The following is a 7,045-nucleotide window of genomic DNA, read 5'->3' as shown; positions in this document are numbered from 1 at the left end:
GACATAGAGGATTCCACACTTTCTGTTTCTCTTCTTTTTCATATGAGCAGGAGCAGAGACAAAGGCATTCTTGTTGAAGCTGACCCTGAACCTGAGAGGACCTTGAAGCGAAAGCTAAGAGAAGCCAAGGCACAACTCTCTTTAGAGGACCTGACCGAATTCTTCAGGGAAGAAGAACACATGGCAGCCGAAAACAACAACAATGCAAACAATGCAAGGAAGGTGCTTGGTGACTTTACTGCACCTACTCCTGATTTCTATGGGAGAAGCATCTCTATTCCTGCCATTGGAGCAAACAACTTTGAGCTTAAGCCTCAATTAGTTTCTCTAATGCAACAGAATTGCAAGTTTCATGGACTTCCAATGGAAGATCCTCATCAGTTCTTAGCTGAATTCTTGCAAATCTGTGACACAGTCAAGACTAATGGGGTAAACCCTGAGGTCTATAGACTGATGCTATTCCCTTTTGCTGTAAGAGACAGAGCTAGAATATGGTTGGACTCTCAACCTAAAGAAAGCCTGGACTCTTGGGAAAAGCTAGTCAATGCCTTCTTGGCAAAGTTCTTTCCACCTCAAAAATTGAGTAAGCTTAGAGTGGAAGTCCAAACCTTCAGACAAAAGGATGGAGAATCCCTCTATGAAGCTTGGGAAAGATACAAACAATTAATCAAAAAATGTCCTTCTGACATGCTGTCTGAATGGAGCATCATAGGTATTTTCTATGATGGTATCTCTGAACTGTCCAAGATGTCTTTGGATAGCTCTGCTGGAGGATCTCTTCATCTGAAGAAGACGCCTACAGAAGCTCAAGAGTTCATTGAAATGGTTGCAAATAACCAATTCATGTACACTTCTGAAAGGAATCCTGTGAACAATGGGACTAGTCAGAAGAAAGGAGTTCTTGAAATTGACACTCTGAATGCCATTTTGGCTCAGAATAAAATATTGACTCAACAAGTCAATCTGATTTCTCAAAGTCTGTCTGGAATGCAAAATGCACCAAACAGTACTAAGGATGCTTCATCTGAGGAAGAAGCTTATGATCCTGAGAACCCTTCAATGAAAGAGGTGAATTACCTGGGAGAACCCTATGGTAACACCTATAATTCTTCATGGAGAAATCACCCAAATCTCTCATGGAAGAATCAAGAGAGACCTCAACAAGGTTTCAATAATAATGGTGGAAGAAACAGGTTTGACAATGGTAAACCTTTTCCATCATCTTCTCAGCAACAGACAGAGCTCTAAGCAGAATACCTCTGACTTAGCAACCATGGTCTCTGATCTAATCAAAACCACTCAAAGTTTCATGACTGAAACTAGATCCTCCATTAGGAATTTGGAAGGACAAGTGGGTCAGCTGAGCAAGAAAATTATTGAACTTCCCCCAAGCACTCTCCCAAGTAACACTGAAGAAAATCCAAAAGGAGAGTGCAAAGCCATAAATATGGCCGAATTCTGGGAGGAAGAAGAGGCAGTGAACGCCACTGAGGAAGACCTCACTGGACGTCCACTGGCCTCCAATGAGTTCTCCAATGAGGAACCTTGGGAATCTGAGGCTCAAACTGAGACCATAGAGATTCCATTGGACTTACTTCTGCCATTCATGAGCTCTGATGAGTATTCTTCCTCTGAAGAGGATGAGTATGTCACTGAAGAGCAAGTTGCTAAATACCTTGGAGCAATCATGAAACTGAATGACAAGTTATTTGGAAATGAGACTTGGGAGGATGAACCACCCTTGCTCACCAAAGAACTGAATGACTTGTCTAGGCAGAAACTGCCTCAAAAGAGGCAAGATCCTGGGAAGTTTTCTATACCTTGTACCATAGGCACCATGACCTTCAAGAAGGCCTTGTGTGACTTGGGGTCAAGTGTAAACCTCATGCCCCTCTCTGTAATGGAGAAATTAGGGATCTTTGAGGTGCAAGCTGGAAAAATCTCACTAGAAATGGCAGACAATTCAAGAAAACAAGCCTATGGACTTATAGAGGATGTTCTGGTTAAGGTTGAAGACCATTACATTCCTACTGATTTCATAGTCCTAGAGACTGGGAAGTGCATGGATGAATCCATCATCCTTGGCAGACCCTTTCTAGCCACAGCAAAGGCTGTGATTGATGTTGATAGAGGAGAGTTGATCATTCAAGTGAATGAAGAATCCTTGGTGTTTAAGGCCCAAGGATATCCCTCTGTCATCATGGAGAAGAAGCATGAAGAGCTTCTCTCAAAACAGGGCCAAGCAGAGCCCCCACAGTCAAACTCTAAGTTTGGTGTTGGGAGGCCACAACCAAACTCTAAGTTTGGTGTTGAACCCCCACATTCAAACTCTAAGTTTGGTGTTGGGAGGTCCCAACACGGTTCTGAGCATCTCTGAGGCTCCATGAGAGTCCTCTGTCAAGCTAATGACAGTAAAGAAGCGCTTGTTGGGAGGCAACCCAATGTTTTATAATTAATTATTTTCTTTTGTTATTTTATCTTTTTTGTAGGTTGATGATCATAAGAAGTCACAAAAACAATGAAAAAAGCAAAAACAAAATGAAAAACAGGAAGAAAAATAGCACACCCTGGAGGAGAAGAAGCTGGCGTTCAAACGCCAGTAATGCTAGCTGTTGGGCGTTTAACGCCCAGTCTGGCACCATTCTGGGCGTTTAACGCCAGAAAGGGGCACCAGACTGGCGTTAAACGCCAGTAAAGGGCAAAAACCTGGCGTTAAACGCCAGGAATGGGCACCAGCCCGGCGTTTAACGCCAGAAAAGGCTCAAAACGTGGATTTTGATGCCATTTGGTGCAAGGATGCCTTTTCCTTGACACTACAGGATCTGTGGACCCCACAGGACCCTACCATCACTCTCTCTCTTCTTCCCCCATTCACCAATCACCTCAACACCTCTTCCCCAACAACCCCTCACCTATCAAATCCCATCTTTCTCTTCACCACTCACATCCATCCTTCATAAAACCCCACCAACCTCACCCTTCAAATTCAAACCCCTTTCCCTCCCAAATCCACCCTCAAATGGCCGAACCCTCATCCCCCTCTTTCCTATATAAACCCCTCTTTACCCCTTCATTTTCCCACTACCTAAACACCACTTCTCCCCATCCTTGGCCGAATACACCACCATCTCCCTCCTCCTCATTTCTTCTTCTTCTACTCTCTTCTTTCTTCTTTTGCTCGAGGACGAGCAAACATTTTAAGTTTGGTGTGGTGAAAGCGTTGCTTTTTCGTTTTTCCATAACCATTTATGGCATCTAAGGCCGGAGAAACCTCTAGAAAGAGGAAAGGGAAGGCAAAGGCTTCCACCTCCGAGTCATGGGAGATGGATAGATTCCTCTCAAGGGTGCATCAAGACCACTTCTATGAAGTTGTGGCCTTGAAGAAGGTGATCCCCGAAGTCCTCTTTTCACTCAAAAAGGGTGAATATCCGGAGATCCGCCATGAGATCCGAAGAAGAGGTTGGGAAGTACTTACCAACCCCATTCAACAAGTCGGAATCTTGATGGTTCAAGAGTTCTATGCCAATGCATGGATCACCAAGAACCATGACCAAAGTGTGAACCCGGATCCAAAGAATTATCTTACTATGGTTCGGGGGAAATACTTGGATTTTAGTCCGGAAAGTGTGAGGGTGGCGTTCAACTTGCCTATGATGCAAGGAGATGAGCATCCTTACACTAGAAGGGTCAACTTTGATCAAAGGTTGGACCAAGTCCTCACAGTCATATGTGAAGAGGGCGCACAATGGAAGCAAGATTCAAGAGGAAAGCCGGTCCAATTGAGAAGGCATGACCTCAAACCCGTGGCTAGAGGATGGTTAGAGTTCATACAACGCTCAATCATTCCCACTAGCAACCGGTCCGAAGTTACCATAGACCGGGCTATCATGATCCATACCATCATGATTGGAGAAGAAATAGAGGTTCATGAGGTTATAGCCCAAGAACTCTATAGGGTGGCGGACAAGACCTCTACCTTGGCAAGGTTAGCCTTTCCTCACCTCATTTGTCACCTCTGTTATTCAGTGGGAGTTGACTAGAGGGAGACATCACCATTGATGAGGACAAGCCCATCACTAAGAAAAGGATGGAGTACACAAGAGATCCCACTCATCATGAGATCCCTGAGATTCCTCAAGGGATGAATTTTCCTCCACAAGACTATTGGGGGCAACTAAACACCTCCCTAGGAGAGTTGAGTTCCAATATGGGACAACTAAGGGTGGAGCACCAAGAACACTCCATTCTCCTCCATGAAATTAGAGAAGAACAAAGAATCATGAGAGAGGAGCAACAAAGGCAAGGAAGAGACATTGAGGAGCTCAAGCACTCCATAGGACCTTCAAAAGCAAGGAAGAGCCGCCATCACTGAGGTGGACCCATTCCTTGATTTCCTTGTTCTTTATTCCTTTGTTTTTCGAATTTTAGTGCTTTATGTTATCCATGCTTGTGTCTTATGATCATTAGTGTCTTAGTGTCTATGCCTTAAAGTTATGAATGTCCTATGAATCCATCACCTTTCTTGAATAAAAATGTGCTTAATTGAAAAAAGGAAGAATTGCATGAATTTTGAATTTTATAATAGTTTAATTATTTTGATGTGGTGGCAATATTTTTGTTCTCTGAATGTATGCTTAAACAGTGCATATGTATCTTGAATTTGTGGTTCATGAATGTTGGCTCTTGAAAGAATGATGAAAAAGGAGACATGTTATTGAGGATCTGAAAAATCAATAAAAATGATTCTTGAAGCAAGAAAAAGCATTGCTATTCAAAAAAAAAAAAAAAGAGAAAACAAAAAAAAAATAATAATAATAATAATAAGAGTTGTGATCCAAGGCAAATAGGAGTGTGCTTAAGAACCCTGGACACCTCTAATTGGGGACTTTAGCAAAGCTAAGTCACAATCTGAAAAGGTTCACCCAATTATGTGTCTGTGGCATGTATGTATCCGGTGGTAATACTGGAAAGACAGAGTGCTTTGGGCCACAGCCAAGACTCAATAAATAGCTATGTTCAAGAATCATCATACTTTACTAGGAGAATCATTAACACTATCTGGATTCTAAGTTCCTAAAGAAGCCAACCATTCTGAATTTCAAAGGAGAGATTGAGGTGCCAAAACTGTTCAGAGGCAAAAAGTTAAAAGCCCCGCTCATCTAATTAATGCTAATCTTCACAGATGTTTTTGGAGTTCATTGCATATTCTCTTCCTTTTATCTTATTTGATTTTCAGTTGCTTGGGGACAAGCAACAATTTAAGTTTGGTGTTGTGATGAGCGGATAATTTGTATACTTTTTGGCATTGTTTTTAGTATGTTTTTGATATGATCTAGTTAGTTTTTAGTATATTTTTATTAGTTTTTAGTTAAAATTCACTTTTCTGGACTTTACTATGAGTTTGTGTGTTTTTCTGTGATTTCAGGTATTTTCTGGCTGAATTGAGGGACCGGAGCAAAAATCTGATCCAGAGACTCAAAAGGACTGCAGATGCTGTTGGATTCTGACCTCCCTGCACTCGAAGTGGATTTTCTGGAGCTACAGAAGCCCAATTGGCGCGCTCTCAACGGCGTTGGAAATTAGACATCCTGGGCTTTCCAGCAATATATAATAGTCCATACTTTGCCCAAGATTTGATGGCCCAAACCGGCGTTCAAATTCACCTCAAGAAATTCCAGCGTTAAACGCCCGGAACTGGCACCTAATTGGGAGTTAAACGCCCAAACTGGCACTAAAGCTGGCGTTTAACTCCAAGGAGAGTCTCTACACGAAATTTCTTCATTGCTCAGCCAAGCACACACCAAGTGGGCCCGGAAGTGGATTTTTATGTCATTTACCCATCTATGTACTAGTTTTCTATAAGTAGGACCTTTTACTATTGTATTGAAACACATCTTGGTAGCTATCTTTGAGTTTTATGCTATCTTAGATCATTGGGAGGCTGGCCATTCGGCCATGCCTAGACCTTATGCTTATGTATTTTCAACGGTGGAGTTTCTACACACCATAGATTAAGGTGTGGAGCTCTGCTGTACCTCGAGTATAATGCAATTACTATTGTTCTTCCATTCAATTCCGCTTGTTCTTTATCCAAGATATCACTTGTTCTTCAACATGATGAAGGTGATGATTGACGCCCATCACCATTCTCACCCATGAACAAGGTGACTGACAACCATTCTTGTTCTACAAGCATCTGAGGCTTAGTGAATATCTCTTGGATTCTTCGGAATCTTCGTGGTATAGGCAGACCTGATGGCGGCATTCAAGAGAATCCGGAAGGTCTAAACCTTGTCTGTGGTATTCTGAGTAGGATTCAATGATTGAATGACTGTGACGTGCTTCAAACCTGTAACCTACTGGGCGTTAGTGACAGACGCAAAAGAGTTATTCTATTCCGGTAGGGGAGGGAACCAAACCGTGATTGGCAGCACTGTGACAGAGTGTGCATTAGCTTTCACTGCGCGGATGGGAGGTAGCTGCTGACAACAGTGAACCTTACACGAGCTTGCCATGGAAAGGAGTAAGAAAGGATTGGAAGAAGGCAGTAGGAAAGCAAGAGACGGAAGGGAAGGCATCTTCATACGCTTGTCTGAAGCTCTTACACCAATGATATACATAAGTATCTCTATCCTTATCTTTTATGTTATTTTCGTTCATCACCATATACATCTGAGTTTGCCTGACTAAGATTTACAAGATGACCATAGCTTGCTTCAATACTAACAATCTCCGTGGGATCGACCCTTACTCACGTAAGGTTTATTACTTGGACGACCCAGTGCACTTGCTGGTTAGTTGTGCGAAGTTGTGTAATGCCATGGTATTGAGCCACCAAGTTCTTGGAGCCATTACCGGGGATTATTTGAGTTGTGAAAAAGTATTGTTCACAATTTCGCGCACCAATTGGGTATAGTGATAAACGAATAAAGCATAAAGATAAAGATAGAGATACTTATGTATATCATTGGTGAGAGCTTCAGACAAGCGTATGAAGATGCCTTCCCTTCCGTCTCTCTCTTTTCCTACAGTCTTCATCCAATCC

The 7,045-nt window shown here is 42.4% G+C and overlaps 1 non-coding gene across 1 annotated transcript; it reads right to left on the bottom strand.

Moving 5' to 3' along the window:
• Window positions 1–585: 585 nt before the first annotated feature.
• Window positions 586–689, bottom strand: LOC130937495 (small nucleolar RNA R71). The gene has a single exon (XR_009068714.1). It is a non-coding gene; the product is annotated as a small nucleolar RNA R71 (small nucleolar RNA).
• Window positions 690–7,045: the final 6,356 nt, after the last annotated feature.

This window comes from Arachis stenosperma, chromosome 6 (genome assembly GCF_014773155.1).
Source record: "Arachis stenosperma cultivar V10309 chromosome 6, arast.V10309.gnm1.PFL2, whole genome shotgun sequence".
Taxonomy (NCBI): domain Eukaryota; kingdom Viridiplantae; phylum Streptophyta; class Magnoliopsida; order Fabales; family Fabaceae; genus Arachis; species Arachis stenosperma.
This window is presented reverse-complemented; position numbering and strand designations above follow the sequence as displayed.